This window comes from Peromyscus californicus, unplaced genomic scaffold (genome assembly GCF_007827085.1).
Source record: "Peromyscus californicus insignis strain IS unplaced genomic scaffold, ASM782708v3 Scaffold_13__1_contigs__length_99412109, whole genome shotgun sequence".
Lineage (NCBI taxonomy): Eukaryota > Metazoa > Chordata > Mammalia > Rodentia > Cricetidae > Peromyscus > Peromyscus californicus.
Window position 1 is genome coordinate 22184325 of NW_026294424.1, and position 19582 is coordinate 22203906.

Sequence of the window (19582 nt, forward strand, 5' to 3'; positions counted from 1 at the left end):
AGAGAGAGAGGGAGAGACAGAAACAGAGACAGAGACAGAGAGAGCGAGACAGAGATGGGGAGAAAGAGAGAGAGAGAGAGAGAGAGAGAGAGAGAGAGAGAGAGAGAGAGAGAGAGAAAAGAGATTTCACAAAACTACCCACCTCTGGAGACATCTCTAAGCAGAAGGCTTAGTGATCAATGTAATGGTAGGTAGAAACAATGATAACAAGCCAGTACCCTTTGAAGAAGGAATTATAAAACCTTTGATTAGATGACTGGATATTTGTAGATACTTAGATAAGATACTTGAGCTACAGAACCCAAGTCCTCCCTTTACTTCCAAACTACCAGAAAACTCTCAAATAAACTATTACCATCATCAGTATGTTGCCTTGTAACCCTACTTACCAAATACCTGTTTGTCACTTGGGTCCCCAGCATGTCATTCAGAAACCCCCATCCCACCATTCTGCCTTCCAGAACATTGTACCAATAAATGCTCAGGTAATTATGAAGCCAGCAGGGACAGGGACCACCCGGAGAAAGCAAGCAAAGAAATACCATCATTCAATGGCCTCTGCTGTGGTTTCTGCCTCCAGGTTCCTGCCTTGAGTTCCTTCCCTGACTTCCCGCAGTGATGGACTGTTATCAGGACTACGAAATGAAAACCTTGTAAGAAAAAGAGAGAAAGGAACAAGAAAAGAAAAGAAATTAGAGAGACAGAGAGACACACAGAGAGAGACAAAGAGACAGAGAGGGAGGGAGGGAGGGAGGGAGGGGAGAGAGGGACAGAGGGAGGGGGGCGAGACAAAATCTGATCTACTTCCCAGATGGTCAGGAGCTATTCCTAGTGAGTTTCTCTTCAGCAAAGCATTCAGTCCGTGAGAAACAAATTCTAATTAGAACCTCCTATTATATTTCACATCGTATTCACTACATGTAAATCTTCCAAACAGTTTCTCTCTTTTGGCAAATCATTATTTCACATTTATTAAGACAAAGTGCTGTAGAAGGGCTCTGACGCTGGCTGGTAACTTCAGTCTGTCCACAGGTGTCATATTTTATGCACTAGAGAGGGTATTGTCCTGTCACTCTCTATGCAGGAGCCACGAATGCCTGGAAACAAATGACTTTTGACTGCTGATCAGAACCTCACTTTAATCAGTTACTGCTCTATGATCAATAATTAATCATGCTATTCTGTCTAGGTAATAAATAATGGGGAAAATAGCAATGAATATATAGTTGGTCAGATTCTCCCTGGGGCGAAACAGAAAAGGACCAACATGAAAGGCTGTCTAGATAGTCCTGTAGGGTATCATTGAATAGTTTTAGTGGAAATTCCAGTATGGTTAGGGCTCTTAGTAAAGCAAGAATTGTCACCAGCAGTTGCTCCCAGGCTCCTTGGAGCTTATTATTCCTACCTGGACCAAATAAGCCTGGAAGACAAATGTAGAACAGGCCGTGAATGCTATGGAACATGCTAGATGGTTCCTGGGTACCACACAGTTGACCCTCTGCCATCAGACCTCCACCTGGGAGCTGGAAGCTGCTGGGTGGCAACAGGAGTCCAGGCATAAATACAAAGCAAGGTATTTACTATTGTAATGTGCAGAGGTCGAAAAGTGTAGATGAATTATAACTTCATGCATTAGATCCTACAAGAGTATACAGACCCAGCCATTTGAAAGTGTGATTATGGAATATTTTGTAGAAAGAATAATTATATTAGTTTTCTATTGCTGGGTAGAAAATGACCACAAATGTAGTAACTTAAAGCTGCATACAGTAATTATCTCATAGTTTTTGCAAGCCAGAGGTCTGGCTTTTGCTTGCTGGAAGTCTTGCTATACAGGGTCTCATGGGTCTGTAATCACAATGTCAGGGAGGGGCCTGTTCCTGGTGGGTGGTACAATCCAGTTGCTTGTAGTTGTGTGGCTAGTTTCTAATCAGTTGCTCTTCAGAGTCAGTCTTAAGTGTAGAGACACAGAGAAGAAGAAAATGCCATGGGAGTGACAGCAGAGTGACTATAGGATTCTTTGGGACTGGTGGCATTAAGAAAGTCTTATGGGAATTTTTTTTAATAGCTTAGGAGTATTCTTAGGGCAAAGAGACTAAACTGTCCTTTCCATCATATGATACCATGCCAAGTTGGTTGGATTTTTGTTTGTTTGTTTGATTGGGGTTTGTTTGTTTGTTTGTTTATTTGTTTGTGGTTTTACAAACTGTTAATACAGATGACAATGTCCTATCTTTAGCCTATAGTGATATTTTTAATTAAAAAAATATATTACTTTAAAAAATAAGATATTCTCCATTGTCTTTTATTCTATCTGGGTTAGCACTAAAAAGATCATTTGTAGTATGATATTAACAAATTCCTAATCAGTTTATACAATCTGTTTTGAATCAGATGATACATTTTTATTAACTGTTTCCCCCTTAAGACTTCAGCCCTCCTATATTCTGAGAAAGTACAGTCAAATTCATGAAAAGTCCCTGTAAGAAAGCATGATACCTTCCAATGCCTGGCTCTGCCTCTGTTGGCCTAAGAAGCCAAACCTTACCAGGGTAACTCACATTGGCCCCAAAGATGCAGCTGGGCATACAATCACTGGTAGCTTCATCACTCCAGATAATAGAAAGTCCCTCCAAATTAATTCAAGGAAGATGATAAACTCTCTTAAGATTGTCTAGCCATACTTGGAGCAAGTGCAGAAGAGAAACTAATCCTTACGTATTCGATAATCTCATACTTATCTATCCATCCATCCATATGTTCTCCCATCTCCTCTCTGCCAGCGTGTTTCGGAAAGACTCAGTCTCAGGCTTTGCAAATAGCCAAATTCTCTTCAAAACTGTAGTATTGGGACAGTTTGCCTTCGAACTGCCTGCTTCACAGTTGTGGCCTTTCTCACTGGTCTTCTTTAAATGTCACCTTGGAATTATGGCAAGTGTGTCTCAGGGTAGAGTGACTCATGGTGGCCTCACCATTCTGCCCCACTGGACACAGGAACATACTCTGAACAGCATGGGTGACATTAAAGTGTCCAGGAGACCCTGGACATGAAGATGTTCAACATGGTCAGTATTCCAAAATCTGTTATGGTAAAGAAGTTTTAGAACCCTTTAGAAACCAAGGCAGCATCTGCCTCATGTGGGCTCTAGATAGGGAAGTGTCAGGCCTATTACATCTCCTAAGAAACAGGGAATCCTAAGCAGAATCTCTGTCACCCAAAGCCCAGATGACTGAACCACTCCCAGGCCCCTGAGCAGATAAGCTAGACAGAAGAAAGCCTGTCTACGTGTGCAGGAGAACCCGACTTGGCTTGCAGGCCACCCTGACTGGCTGCCTTCACTGCATTGGAGAGGACTCATAGCCTCTTCAGAAAAGGATCCACAGCCAATGCAAACCAAACACAATCTGCTTCTTTGTGAATTGCAAGCAATTCCCAACTGCCTGAGCTAATGGTACGGAGCAGTAGAGCAGATAACCCAATACGGTGGATAATCTCAAAATCATTTTCCATTTGGCTTGTGGAATGAATTAAATGATTTGTTTCAGCTTCAGCAGATTTACCTTCCTAATTATGTTTTTTGTTAGGCTAGAAACATTCAACATTGTAGGATGCTGCCAGGGACTTATAAAGGGCAACAGACGATGGCTGTGGGGGAGATTCACACAAAGGTCAAAGATCATCAGCTTCCAGAGTGGCAACTATGTGCAAGTCATTAAATGGGACATCAAATGATGAAATATGCCTGCTATTCACAAGGCTTTAACGTGATGTCTTAGGAAATCTTCTGCTATCATTACAGAGCACCACAAGCTGGGATGTTTATAAACAATAGGAGTATATTTGATGTGTAACAGGAGTAAGTTTGGGTTTAATATACAGTAGGTGTATATTTGGCTAGGACATCTAAGACTGAAGGGCCACATAACAGGGTGGACAGTATCAGATAGCAGAGGAGTTTATAGAAAGAAAACAGCAGGGAAGAAAGGGAGTGCATCCTTTCTCCAGAAAGGCACTCTTGTGATTGCTAGCTCACCTTCATGAGGGTGACATTAACATCTTCCTGGGGACGTAGCCCCATGACTGATAACCTCCGAGAGTGCCTGCCTCTCAGCACTGTTGTATTAGGGATTAAGTTTCTGACATAGAAACCACAGCATGTAGCTAAACAAGACCAGATCTAGAGATGTAAGACACACCTAAGAGATGTGTGGTTACAGAATTGATATGCAAGGTATGAAAAGGACCTCCCTGGATGTTCTGTAAATGTTTGTTGACTAAATGAATGGATAGATGAATGAGGTGTATTTGGAAGGAAGTCAAATAAATATTTTTTGACAGTAATTCTATGTGAGCTGCCAAGAAGAGACAACTGACTGTTCACTATGGGGTTAGAAAACGTGTTCTGAAATCAGCTGCTCCTGGGTGGCAGGCAGAGCGCCTCTGAGCTTCCCACAGGTGGAGGACATGATAGACTCTCTTCTCATCTTCCCTAGTGGTCTGCTTTCTCCTTGGCACTTTCTAGACGTCAACCCAACACCGCCTTCTTGAGAAAATCCTTTAAACGCAGACTGTGCCCATGCCTCAGGACACGCCCTCTTGTTCATCTGAACCTCACCTTCTCCTAGCACGTCCACAGCCAGCTCTTCGGTGTTGACAGAGGCTCACTTGCTCGGCAGGAATGGAAGCTGCATGGTGACAAGAACCAGGGCCTCTCCTGTGCTGATCACTGTTTTTCTAGCCCTTAACACACTGGCCAGCAGTCTACAGTGAGACTGGATAAATATTTATGGTGAGTGAATGTACTGAAGTGCTGAAGTCAGGAGAGACCCCTAACGGAGCTCTAAGAAATGAGTGGTAAATACTCAAATGGAGAAGATGATAGAGGACTCCCGGGGAAGAGATCCTGCTTTTGTAGTCATGCAGAGATAAAAATAAGCAAGAGCATCTAGTGGGACCACTAGTGGATTCCTTCACAAGGTTGTAATGAGATCTAGAAATTATTAAAACAGAATGGCACCGTTTGCTGAGCGTTTTCTATACGCTGTTTGAAAGGAGCACCTCATCTACTCATCAAAAACCTGAAAAACGACTGATTCTAATTTTCTGGGATCTTACTGAAGCTTCTAGACTTTAAGATCACAGGGCTATTCATCCACATGACTCAGAAGCCCTTGGTTTTAGGCACTAAACAAGAAAGTTCTGTGTCTAAGAACTTTGTAAAGGATAACACACTAGCAGCTGTAGTATGTGGGTACCAGCAACCATAGCCAGTCACACAAAACAACAAACACTAAATAAATGACCAGCTGGCTAGCTAGCTAACTCCGGACTGTGAGTTTTCTCAATAACTAAGCACACCTCCATTTTATTTTTTTACTTGGTAAAGCAAATCTTACATTGCACAAAGTGGAAAAAAACAAAATATTCTCTCATCCGAAAACTGATGGTTACTGCTACTGTTTTTGATGCTGGCAATTAAACTCAGGCTGTGTACAAGCTAAGCACAAAGTACCGCTTAGCCACACCCAGACAAAAGCACCTACCTCTGGTTCCATTCTTTTTCCTTTTTTGCTAGGATTTAAAACTATAGAAAAATATTTAGGCCAGTGTGCCTTTTCTCAATAAATCTGAGTCTGAATGACCCAATTAAAGCGACTTTTGAAATAGCTTTTATGCGAACATTAAAACCCTGGTGTGGCCAGAACTGTTCTGTCATTTTGGTGCAGTGAAGTCTGAAGCTCTTAACTGTGGGGTAGAATCCAGGTTGATTTTGTTCCTTTTTCATAGCTGGCAGAATACAAAGCATGCACCAGTCCCACGGGGGATGAATGAATGAGTAAATGCTTCTCATACAGTTCATTACAGAATGTTCGAGGGGGCAGAGTGCAGGGCTGTATCCCACACTCAGAAGGCTGAGGGAAGAAAATCAGGAGTTCAAGGCCAGCCTGGGGTACAAAATCCTGAAGTATATTACTTAATAAATGTGCGTATTTGTGGTCACTGTTGTAGAACTAAAAGTATAAAATGCTTTGGCAGGCAAATAAGTTTGGGTTATTTTTTTAAAAAATTAGGGGGCTGAAGGGACAGCTCATTCATTAGTTAAGAGCATTGGTTGCTCTTCCAGAGAAGTGGAGTTTGATTCCCATCACCCACAAGGCAGCTCACAACCACCTTTTATTCTAGTTCTAGGTGATACAAAAGCCCTTCCCTAGACTATGTGGCCAATGCACATACGTGGTGTGCAGACATACATGCGTGCAAAAACAAACAGCCGCAAAGTAAAAATGAATAAATCTTTAAAAATTAGTCTCTGAAAAAAGTATTACACAACATAATTACAAAAACAAATAAATAAACATACTGAATAAAATATCCTTTTCTCCCCTGAACAGACAGCTACATTAGCTCCCGTTAACACACCCTCTATGGCCGCTCCAACCATCACTGCCTCCTGTTAGTGTTTCCTGGTATTCTTACTAATAGCAGTCAGAGTGCTTACATTTCCTTTCTGGGGCTTCATAGACTCTTGTTTTACAATAATGAGGACTTGAAATGGATTTACTTTCACACATAAATATACTGTTTAAAATAATAACTTAAAAAATGTATTTGTCCTGTTGGCCGCTGTAACCTCTCAGACAGGTATGCGGGGGGAGAACACCGGGGGCTTTTGTGTCTCTGAGTGCAAAGCACAGAAAAAGCAGTCATCTTCAGCTCAGGAAGCATTCCTCAAATATTCTGTTTCTTGAGACAAGTGGAATTATTCCCCACTAATTTATACGCCAGTGAAACTGGCCTGTTGGCAAGTCCACAATTAATGTGAATGCCAAGTAGGAAGGCAGCTTTGTTTCATCTCAGAGAGTACTTCCCAAGCAGCAGCCTCCCCAGCTGAAAATGCATGCAGTGTCTCTCTGTCTTTAAACTTGGAGCAGACACTGGCATTTCTTCATCTCTATTCACTCTATCATTATGATGCATTATACAATGTAATGATGTAATACACCGGAAAGCCGAAATGTGCGCGCCTTGCCAAAAATAATAATAAGAAAAGTATACAATTATTTTCTGCTATGAAAGCCACCATCACCATCATTTCATCCTTCCCCAGCCAAAATGAAAGCCTCCCTAATGGCTCAGAGTCTCTTTATGTTTGTGAATTGAACACAAATGTGAAAAGTAGGATGTCACCTCGTCTGTACAGAGTTAGAACTTTTAAGGGATGTAAACAAATTTATCACTTGAACACGACAGGCTGACTCTAAAGTCTGCTCTAGCCATATTCCCCATGGTGTGACTCGTGGTGTGATTCTAAATGTTACCAAACCTTTACTTGTTAATAACAAATTTTCCTAAAAAGGGCCCGCCTTTTCATGTTTCATTAACATTAACCTACAATCACAAGGCAGCGTTCTGGGCAGGAAGCTTGTCTCAGGGAAAAGTCACCGTCTGCTGGTAACTGTGTTCGTGGCTGATTAAATCAAAAAGAATCAGAGTAATAAGGACTCAGACATAAAGCTGACTAGTTGCTCCCTCCCCCTTCCCCCGCCCCTTATCAAACACGATTTTGAGTTACAGGAGCAGAACATTATTTTAAGAATCAGATATTTTTAATACATCACAATAAAATATTCCCCAAAGGTTGCAATGTTGAGCAGACTTTGTTCCATCCAATTCCACCCAATTTTGCCTCTCCCTCTTCTCTCTCTGTTATCTTCCCTCCCACCCCTGCTCCCACAGAATTTTCTGGGTAGATTTCTACAGCATAGCTAATGTGTTTCTTCATTATTACCTAGAATCAGCCTCTTATAAACAGGACGGAACTAAAAGATGGGAGCTGCATCCGTGACTGTCCAGCTTGCTGGCAGAAGCTCTGTCAATTTGCAATGCAGCATCATTTCAAAATGATATTTTCAGCAGTGTTATTATAATTGAAATTGGGAAATGGTTGATTAGGTGGAGGCCAAAGACAAATTTTAAGGGAACACAGGGACCAGAGAAGTGGCAGATTGCCGTCCACTGCATTGTCTCAGCTCTGAGAAACGGCTCCCTCACAGACTCAGCCACAGATCATAAAGCCCCTAAGTAGGCTGGCCACCCGCTTTATGCGCAAAATTTGTGGGATGACATTTTTTTTCGCCTGGCAAAATTAGTAGCAATGCTTAACATAATTAATTTTTATACTAAACACGTGTTGTTATTTTTTTTTTAATGTACAATTACCAAACCATCGAAACCACACTGGAGCACAATCAGATGTGCCTGACAACACATAATTGACAAAAAGGACGTGCAGGAAAATAACGTGAAAACATCAAATAAACGGTTATTGCTCTTTAGAATCTGCATGTAAAGAGTGGAATTAATCATAATTATGCATTATTAGCTAATAATTGGGTAGAAGCATACAGGGCATATCTTGTTTATTGTTGCTGTTTCTACTATTGTTACTATTATTATTATTTTGGGTGGAAAAATTTACCAACCTGAGGTTATTTTGAAGAATTCCTCATGATTGCTCAATGTGTACAGCCTGTAGACTGTTCTGAATATTCACTCTTTTCTGAAACACAGCCACCTCTGTAGAAGCCATGGGAAAACCCTAAACATCTCCCAGAAGCTACCAGCAGGTATAAGGCATGCTTTCATCCCCCTCCCTGTGGAAGCCTAGAGCAAAGACAGAAGTGTGCTCATGCTCAGACACCCAACAGATCACTTCCTGTCCATTCTCTTCTTCCTGTCTCTATGGTTAGAGCAGCAGATAGGTAGGTGATGATTTGTGTGTGTGTGTGTGTGTGTGTGTGTGTGTGTGTGTGTGTGTGTGTGTGTAATATCCTCAAAAACAAAAGGAAGATAGAACACACACAGGTGAAAGTCAATAGCTATATGTTAAATAACTGTATTTGAATCAGCAAATGACATCTTTGGTATGAAAGCTACCCACACAAGTTCTTTTAGTTTAGATCATGGTTCAAGTATCCTATGACCAAATTCCCATGCCAAGAAACTACGAAGACTGAAACACAGCACCAGGGAAAGGAGTGAATGGCCTCAAGGCGTCAAGACAACCAGTCAGAAAACGAAACCTTGGCTGACATAGCCAGTTTCCTTGGTCTATAGGAGGTAAAATAACATAAATGATCTTTTTTCCTATGCCCACCTTTTGACGTCACATAAATTATCAAAGAAACAACAAATAGAAAAGAAAATGATCGAACAGGCAAAGACAGGAGGAGACAGAGAACAAATGAGGAAATTAAACTTGATGAATTATTAAATTTGTTACTTTAAAAAAAAAGCCTACTTGGTAAGTTGAATCCATTTATTGCAGTTACTTAGTTACTGAGTATTTCTCAATTGCCTACATGTATGAGACACAAGTCTGGGGCCTGGGGATTTGGTGAATAAATGGACAAATAGTATTTCCCTCTGTAGAGCTTTTATGACGTGTGTGTGGGGGGGGGGATGTGTGTGTCAGATCTGATGTACCTTAGAGACATATTAACAGAAAAGGAGGCAGAAAGAAATTCAGAGAGAATTTTATGCAATTTAACATAGGATGGTCAGTTAAGAGCTCCCTAAAAGAATGCTATTTGAATAAAGACCCTCAACCTATTAAGATTAAAACTTAGCCATCACTTGAATACGCTGTCTATGCCGTCTCTTTGGATAGAAATGATTAAGCTGACCTAGCAGCCTCCTGAAAGTGTAGCAGGAGCCCATCGTCAGATGAAGGATGGTGTAGAGCCCCTGTGGGACTGTGCTCACGTTGATGAGATCCCTCTCTGTAAAGAGGGAACGAATATACTTCTCAGAATATGGCAACTGGTACGCCTCTTTGTTTTAAACACAAACCAGTTTGTCTTGATTCATCAGAAACAACGCAAAACAGAATAAGAAAGCAGCAGTGCTAAAGTGGGATCCATCCGGGTGGGGTGCCGGGAAAGCGAGACAGTTTGAACAGGGCTAAATTTGCCTTTTATCCCCTCTCCCCTCGCCCCACGTGTGTTCATGGTTTCACACACTTGTTGGTGTATGCATGTGCACATATGTGGGTATGAAGCACAAGCGCACAAGAGTCAGAAGCAGGCCTGACATTGATGCTGAGAGTCACCCACTTCCGCCTTACTCACTGCGGCAGGGTCTGTCAATCAAATCCAGAGCTCCTCGACATGGCTAGACTTGCTAGCCAGAGCGCTCTAGGGATCTCCTTTTCCGGTCTCCTGAGGCTGGAATTGCAGGCTGGCAGCCACATCCACCCAGAGGATTTGAACTCCCACCCTCACACCTTCCTTCAAGGCGAGCGCTTCAGCAGCCACCTCCCCAGCCCAGTTTTGTCTTTTTAATCCATTTGTTTTCTGAGCATTCCAGCCCAGAAAAGAGAATCAGTGGGCACATCTGTACTATCTACATTTCTTAAGTCTTAATTTAGAACTCACGGTCTAATAAAGACAGGGTTTTTCTGATTTATGAATTCATATAAAAAACTTTCAAAGGTATAAACTAGCACTCTTAGTTCTTGTATTTTAAAATTCACTTCTTAAAAAGAATAAATAAAATGTATATTTTAATGCACACACATTGACACTTGCGTATCTATATCAGTAAACAGTGTTGGAACCTTAAAATTGAAATGGACTCTGGAAATATACAACCTACACCCCCTCTTTTCTATGCACCAATGTATACATTGGTTAAAATTATTGTAATTTGTTTGGTCTAATAGAAAACACAGTTCTTTTCCAGGATGTATACAATGATTGGACTCCTGTTTATTCTATTTATTTACATAAGTAGTCTTAGTATAATCTAGTCCCTGGTACACCACAATACTCCCCTTCAGTCACATAACCAATTGATACAGAGTAAGATCACTTCCTCCGTGAGACTCATCTCAACCCAAGGCAGAGGCCATAAGCAACACTGGGTCTTGGGGTTGTAGAAGCAAATTCATAGGCTGTGCTTTAAATGGAACCAGAAGAGTTGTAGGAGGGGCCTTAGCTAATCCCAGATATGCTACTCCAACATCCGATGTCACGTGGGGACATTCCTCCCTTGTGCTCAGAAGAGGAACTTAAATCAAGTGATTATCCCTCTGTTTCAATGATGCGAGGGGAGGCGGTGGATCCCATCCCTGAATCTGCTTTGCTTATTGACGATGTTTCTTGATGACGCCCCTGAGCGAGAGCCAGCCTCAGACCACACTAAAACTCCAATGTGAGTACAAGTTAACTGCTGACTTCAAAAGGCATTTGCCACCCAAGTTTTGGGGAGGTGGCTTCTGCTTCCTTCCCCCCACCCCCATCCCCTCCTCCTCCCCTTCTCCCCCCACCCTCTTCTTCTGTCCTTGAAAGAAAGCACAGCATTGTTTCCTATACAGACTCCAGGGGCTGTCTCTGGATGGTGTCCTTGGGGGGCTAAATGCCTTTGAAATATCTTTCAGCTATTCCACTTGGGCACTCACCTGCATACCAGCTTCATTTCTAATTAGCCTTTGGCAATTTGATGAATATTTTTTCAACGTACACTTTTAAAAACATGAAGATGGGAATGGTTTGTGCCAGCCACCTGTCTTTCAACCAGGAACACTGTTTTCCCTAAATGGTTTGTGTGTGACAAGCAGAGCAAATTTGGCCAGGCCCAGGAAAGATGCTCTTTAGTGCCTAGAAAGTACAAAGTTTCTTCTTAGACCAGGGTGGCTGTCTCCTCACTGTATCTTACATCACACCCTTTGTTCCCAAGAACTTTGGTCCCAGAAACCCAATGAGGCTTTTCTCCCCAAAGCTCCCCTCACCTTGTGTAGGTGTCCAAAGAGTAAAAGTAGAAGGCTGGAGGGGAGTGTAGAGATGCCCTAAGTATCGTCATTTCCTGGAGAATCTATTCGTGGTTGACTAGGAAATGTGGCCTTACTCATTCAAGCACCTCTTAGCTTTGAAGCTTGATTTGATCAAAAATGTTAATTATGCTTCTCTTTAACATGATTTACAGGACATTAGTGACAGCAGGGGAGTGTTTACTTCTCACAGGTAAGAAACCACAGTCTAAGGGCTGCTTCTGATTTCCATGTAATTAGGAAAATTTGGCCCACCCAGGGGCCTAATAAGATCACCACCGTCTTTCCCTCCTGAGATGCAGGACCAGTCTCTAACTGCCGATGCCGCTCAGTTTGCACTAACTTTTTTATACAGTGAAATTAAAGATAACCCAAGGAAAATTTGCATCTGTCTTGCTGTGTCCTCTATGAATGACTGTGCGTGTGGTTAGCAGCTAGCAACTCCAGGTGTCACTTCAGTGACAGTCAGTCAGTGTGTCCTTCCTGTGTCCAAACACATGGCAGAAATTCACACACAACATAGAGCGCTGCCCTGGAAGAGGAACGATGCTGTCTTCAAACCCACAAAGCCAGTCTGTGAAGGCCCTCTTGTTCACTGCTTAGATGATCGAACACTTGGATGGAAACAAGACTAGAGCCTAAGATGAACCATGACCTCAGGAATGGGAAGACTTCATACCCCTTTGTGCTCTACAGTGGCCACCCCAGGCACGACTGTAGAATGGTGACACAACCCTTCTCTCTCATGTCAGAGTCCACAAGTCGCCACGTTAGACACATTCCTTCCTCCATCTCTGCAGACCTCTGCCAGGAACATGGCCCTCAGCTATGGGCTTTCACTAGCTTGTACTTTTCCTCGATGATTTGATGTGGAAACTTAGAGCCTTTTTATTCTCTATGGCATCAAGCATCCTCACCATAGAAGCAGGTATGGGACAAGACCCTGGAGAGTGGATACTCCACAGAAAATTCTTAACCCACTTTAAGGATGCACAGGAAGGGGTCCACAGACATTCTGCAGAGAGCAGGCAGGAGTCAGAGCTGACGCAGAAAGCTTTCGCCCCTCTCTTTAACCAGGGTGGCTTTGTGTAAGGGTGCCAAGTGTCGACATGAGCGATGTTTAGATTTACGTTGCCAGAAAAAAACCATGCAGTTTGTGCCATAATATATGTGTGTGTGTTTCGGAGGAATATTTTTTAAAATACAATAAAATGTTATCTCTGATTAGAAAGATGGATTCTCCTGCTAAAGCAGGTAACCCTAAAAGCGTGTTAACATGAAATACTAAATAAAATGCTACTCATCTATAATAAATCTTATTACACATTTTGGCAATTTTACTGCTAACATACTGAAGGTTTCGAGCAATGTTTGAAAATAGAAATCTTAAATTGAATCATTGTTGCATGAATATATGCAAAATATTCATTTCTAGCACTGTGAGGGTTGAGTGCTTTTAAATTGGAGAAATCACTCATGACTTCACCTTTTCATGCAAGATAAAGTTGTATGTGGTAACATCATTACAATGTCATGAGAGGAGAGGAAATCATACAACAGTTCTGCCTAAAGCTAATATACGAAAAAGGGCTTCAATATTTTTCAATATTGTTCAATATTTAAAGGTGCAGTGCAAGGCTTTAAATATATTTTTAAAAATCATTAGGCTTTAGATGTCAGTGAGGCCTCTACTGAGCTCAGAGACTAATAAAATCATTGATGAGTTCTCTTTAATATTTAACAGAATTCATGTCTTAGGTAGTTGCCCATTTTCCGCTCCTGTCTCTGCAGATGGGGCTAACTATAGATTTTTCTCAAAAATTATATGGAGGTGATTATAGATTTTCTTAACTATAGCACTAAAATAAAACTATTTACTTAATGATACTGTCATAACAAGAGAGAAAGCATTCTGACATTTAAATAGGACTTTCTATCACTCCTTTAACAGAAGATAGCATCAAGAGCAGCTAATACACCCATACACACTAAAACCGGGAAATTCAGTCAGTGAAAACAAACAGGCAGGCTTTTAAAGGACTGGCTGAACCCTGCATCATCAGCAGAGGGTTAGGAGCTCCGTGGGAAACGGAATTTAACTATGAGGACCACAGTTGCTGCTCAAGGATGTCTTTGCTTTTCTTAAATTACAATCAATGATGAAAACACTAGATACCAGAGTTCAGACCCCAAATCTCAGTGTGTGTGTGTGTGTGTGTGTGTGTGTGTGTGTGTGTGTGTGTGCTCACACTGCTGTAAGAATAGCTGTCATTTCACTACATTATTTTTGTGTGCTGAATCTGTGAGAGAGCATAACTCACAGAAGGTAAAGTGAGGCATTTGGGCTCTCAACTTTAAGCCTCACTTATGTGCGAAACTGACGGCTGCATTTCTGTTCTCCAGTCCCCAGTCCAGGGCTTTAAAGTCGTGGTCTGCACAATAAAATCGGCTCCCGTGTGAATGTCAACTCCTAAAACCAAATATTCCCATTTATTAAAATAAAAATGTAAATTTATAAATTATCATCCTATTTTTATGTAAAAGCATTCTGGAAAGTACCACATACCATTGTCACATGGCAAACAGCCCTCCCCATCATTGGCTGTTGCTAGGCTACCAGGAAATGGAATGGACCATTGCCAATGATGAATTAACTGATGAGCCAGGATGACAGTAATCTTTGTCACTGGATGCAGTAGCTGTCTGAGCCCTGTCATTTTCTGCATTTCATGTTAAACAGATATACCTAGATTGTAAAACAATACAAAGAAGAATCTGGAAAGAAAGAAGTAAACTTTGACAATCGGAGGGCGGTAGCTTTTTATAAAACATATGAGGCTTATTACCTTCTCTAAAGAATGCAATCCAACATTCATTAGCTTTTCTTTTTCAAATTAAAATCGGTGAGCAAATGAAACTTTGTTCTACATCAATAAAGCAGATTCAAAAGGATACATACTGGCAAGCACGCTGCAATCTGTGTGCACAAAGCCAAAGCATCCAGCTGAAATGCAAAAAAAATTCACAAAATAATCAGGATGTTTGGTCCATGATGTTACCCACGGGGATCTGTACATATGTAAGAGAACCCTTATATGGTGAGGTGTATAGACAAAATGACCAGCTAAATCTGGATGCTTGAGTTTTGTAGATGACATAAATAACTGTGGATAGGACTACTCAGTGAGTAATGTCATGTCTTCACAAGATACAAGATTTTTCCATGTGGAACAAACTGACTAATTGAATTAAATTTATTTTTCCATGAATTGTATGTGAAAATATTGAAGAGATTGGTAGTTGTTTTCTTTCTACTTATAGATTCAACTTTAGACCAATTCTGAGCTGTTCTAAGTCGAAGAACAAGGACTCAGAAGTTCTGAACACGGGTCTTTAAGGGTAGATGACAGTAAAGCCAATGCATGTTCTCCGGTGTAAGCATGCCAAAATCAAACGGCAAAATACAAAATGAAATGGCCTGATCACGTGGGAAATACGGAGATGTCTAGGAAGTAGGCACAGTGAGATCTACCAGCTGGGAAATTATACTATACTACACATGACTTGTCTCTGAAGCAGGGACGCTGTTTTCTACCACACATAGGAAAACCTGTGAGAAAGGGAAAAGAACTGGGTGAGACCTAGACACCTAGATGTGTAACTTGGAGCCTAGGACTTCCTAAGAAAGAGAAATATGTGGAGCATTGTCAGATGGAGGCAATCCGATGTTTAAAATGATACCTATCTAGCCTAACTATTCTGTTCTGCATATTGCATATTTTTCCAAAAATAGATGTGAGAATGAAATTCAATAAGTTAGATGGACACTTGGGCTGGTATCTTATCACCTGTGCAAAAGCCGAGGAATGGCACATTGGCTAAGCTATTCTTTGCCTACCTGACTATAACTCTGTATGAAATTGATTTGACCTCAGAAACAAACATGAGGCCAGCGTAAGCAGACCAGTGTAGTGTGCGTGTGTGTGTGTGTGTGTGTGTGTGTGTGTGTGTGTGTGTGTGTGTGTGTGTGTACTTTCAGCATTTTAGCACAAAGAACCTGCCCACAGGATAGCAACTCCAGGGTCTTGTTAGGCCCTGTATTAGCAGAAGATGAATGGCGGGAGGTTCCTTGGACCTAATACTTCACTGCACTCAGCCCTGTTGTGTTCTTTGTTACCGTGTGGGTTTTTGAAATGATAGATCATAACTACAGGCCCAATGTGTGTGAATGTGATTGTATGTACTTAATATTTCAGGAGAAGTATATGCCACCTAATCCAATCACTCTGAAAAATGGAAATGCATAAAGAAAGCTGTTGGCATAAAAAAGAATAAAGAAGAAATATTGATGACGCTCTCTATGGATTAGGCAAAATATATTCATGTAGCATTTGAATATATATGTATAAGCACACACATTCTGATATGTATGTTTGTATATGTAAAATATTATTTATGTATGTACACATACTAGCTGATCAATATATTAAAACAAATCGGATAGGAAACTTGTTTCTTAGAAGTAAAAACAGTTGTTTATCTCCACTGTAGGTTTTTGTCATCATTGTAAGGATATAGAGAATTCTTGGAAGATTCTTAACGAGACCAAAACATATACCCACCAACATATCCTCAAGTTCAGAAGTGTTATCCTGGCTGATAGATGTAGCACGAATCTTAAAGAGTCTTATTAATAAAAACAAACCTGGAGCCAGGTATTAGGGTGAATGCTGGAAGATCAGAGAACCAGAACAAGCCACAGCTACCTCACCTTTCCAACTCCTCAGCTGATCCTGTTTCCTCAGACTGGAAGTCTCTGAGTCCTCATCCAGAATGAATCTCAGCTGAACTGCTTCTCGAAAGCCTGAAAGCTTAACCAGCTCTAGTTCCTGGTTTTCACGCCTTATATACCTTTCTGCTTTCTGTGCTCACTTCCTGGGACTAAAGGTATGATGAGTCACCATGCCTGGCTGTTTCCAGTGTGGCTTTGAACTCACAGAAATCCAGATGGTTCTCTGCCTCCAGAAGGCTAGGATTAAAGGTGCTACCATTTTCTGTCCTCTATGTCTGTCTAGTGGCTGTTCTGTTCTCTGACCCCAGACAAGTTTATTAGGGTACACAATATTTTGGAGAACACAATATCACCACAGATAGCTGGGAGCAAGGCTGTGTGTTGGGGAGAGGAAGCCCAGGTCTGCCAGCCCAGGCACAAGCGGCAGTTCTCCGTGACGGATTTGATGTGCAGTCAATTACCTGTGCCCTCTTCCCTCTCTGTCTTTATTTGTAAAGGGGAGTAATAATATTTGTTTTACAACTACTTAGAACAGTCTCTGGTGTATAATAAGCACTATAGAAATGTTTGTTAGATAAATAAGAAAAATCCTCACAAACATAGTATTTACATGGAAAATGTTATTAAAGGAGAAAGAATCAAAGTCTTTTTTTCCATGAAAAGGCCCATTGTGGAAATGGGACATAGTTATGGTGGCAGACTATTCACCAGCAGCCTGTTGTGGGCACAAGTGGGGTTGTTCTGTGTCTGTGTTCTACAGCTCCAGAACAAGATTCCTTGCAACTCCTGGGGTCTGTTTCCTTTACTGTAAAAGTTTCTCCCATCTCCTGGTCATTTCTAGTCATCTTGTGTACCCTAAATTGTTACCTCCATCTTTCATACCACTTCATACCCTAAGGATTACCATAAAGATTTGGGAAAAGACAGGGGCCAGAAACAGAAAGAGAAACTTGAAATAAGGATGGGAAATATTAGGTGGAATTAGAAATGTAGGGGGGAGGGGGAGGTGGGGGAGATAAAGAGAGAAGTGTGGGGGTAGGGGTGAGGATGGGGGAATGAAAAGAGGAGAGGAGAGGAGAGAAGAGAAGAGGACAGGAGAGTGCACACACTGAGTCAGCACAGAGGTGGGAAGCAGCTGCAGTGCAGACAGTCAAGAACAAGGCTGAACAGGGGACATTGTCAGCTTCCAGACAGTCAGGAACAAGGCTGAAGGACTCTGGCTGTTCTCTTTTGCCCATGTGAAGCAATCCTTAAAACAAATAAACTAGTAGCTCTTTCAAAAACCAAGTTGTCTCTTCATGTTGCTGTATGACTGCAGTCAGGTTGGGGTTCGCCACATTTTTGTATTTTACCTATGGAGCAGTTAGATGGTATGTACAATGGCCATCTTTTGGCATCCTCACCCCAAGGTTAAGCCGCTCAGAAAGACAAAAGACTGACAGTGTTGGACAAACACTTTCTTTAGAACATGGGGAAAATGCAATAGTACTCTATGTTAGTGCACTTCTCTCAGTAGGATTAAAATGTAGGCTTCATGCACCTCCAAGTCAGCCTGTCTCTAACTGAGGTGAAAAGCAATTTAGAAGAGGAAACAGCCACAAATTTAGGACCAAAACCTTCTAAGAAAAAAGTATGCAAATAGAGTATTAGAAGTGGTATCATATTTCTTACTCAGTCAGCCACATTGGTCATCCTGTGATCTGCGCAATACTTTGCTTGGGAACAAGAAATGAAAGGAAGGCACTTGATACCTCAACCTGTTGGAATGCAGATACTCTTAGTTCATGGGATGAATCGCCTTCTTGCTCCAGCCGAAATCTAGTGAACTGAGAGAAGTGGTTAGATAAGACAACACTGTGACCCAGAGAACTGGGCCTTCGGTGGAATCTTCCCCAACATGAAGTCTAATCTAGTCTTTCTTGGTAAATTACAGAAATCTACTCAAGATTCCTGGAAAGCTGGTTATTTTCCTGAGAGAAACAGAAGAAGAGAGAACTGGTCTTGCTGGTGCCCAGAAAGACACTGGAGCCATCCCCACCTGGCAGTGGTTGGTGAAGGCTGAGCAGACCTATGAACAGCACAGAGGTTCGGGTGGACGAGACGACTTTTAGGTGTTCCCAGGTAGGCAGGGTGGAAGAAGAGCCAGCTGAAGTCTATCCTCCAATCCCATCAAGTTGGTTTGTGTGTAGAAACAGCAATTTAAGCTTCTGTTCAGTGCTTTGTGACTCCAGCCAGGACAGAATGAAGAACTGAAGGCAGGTGTTTCTTCTCCCTGGTGCTCTCTGGCAGCAGGCTCTGCCTAAAATATCCCATGCATGGATTCTACATTGGAGTTGTTTTGTTTTTTCCACTCTTATGTGATCTAAAAATTGATAGCCCACTCCCCACGTACAATCCTTACTAAACTTGGTTGTGAAGAGATGAAGCTCTCTACCCTTGCACCATTTCTTATGAGACCTGCCCCGTAGATAAAATCCTACACACGTGTCCTTCCGTCTCTACCCACCCTCCCCGGGCGTCACTGCTGAAGGGGAAAAGGCCATGTGATTGGACCGGTGAGGACTCTTTCTCTCAGGAATCTGAAATGGCAAACTAGAAATGGTATTACTTTGTGAGGAATGGGAACTGAAAAATTATATAGATTTGTAGGCTCAGGTCGTCATTTGAAGGCAGCCATGATGGGTAGCACAAATAAAGACAAAAAGAAACAGGAAAGAGGTAAAGGGGTGAGGGAGAGGGCCTAAGAGTTCTTCATTTCCGCATTCCTGTTAGTACAAGTGGGTTGCATGAAATTCCTGTGAGCCTTTTAATGATACTTTCTTTAAAGCTGAATGGAGCACCTTCTCTACTTTACACCAAGTTGTTCCTGCCAAAGTAATTAATAAGTTGACACACAACAGCACTGATTTTTTCCGGATATCTGGCAATTCAAAGGGTTACTTGCTACCACATACAAATT